Raw genomic sequence first — 240 nt, 5'->3', positions numbered from 1 at the left:
GGTCTCCCTGAGGCGCGGCGCGTCTCCCGCGGCGGGAGCTGTCCCGCCGGCCTGGCGTGGCTCTCGGGTCAGCGGGTGGGAGCTCGCGGCGTGTTTTCTCCCCGCGGGGCGTGCGTGGGCCCCGCTCCGCTCCCCGCGCCCTCAGCCGTTGCGGCCGGGCGGCCTTGCGCGCCGAAAACGAGGGACAACCGGCCCGGGGGAAGGGCAGGCGGCGAGGCCGAGGGGTGTCCGCGGGGGTCG

Source organism: Haliaeetus leucocephalus, unplaced genomic scaffold, assembly GCF_000737465.1.
Source record: "Haliaeetus leucocephalus isolate CR32 unplaced genomic scaffold, Haliaeetus_leucocephalus-4.0 Scaffold944, whole genome shotgun sequence".
NCBI classification, from domain to species: Eukaryota; Metazoa; Chordata; class Aves; order Accipitriformes; family Accipitridae; genus Haliaeetus; species Haliaeetus leucocephalus.
The sequence above is the reverse complement of the archived record's forward strand: the minus strand, read 5'-3'. Positions refer to the sequence as shown.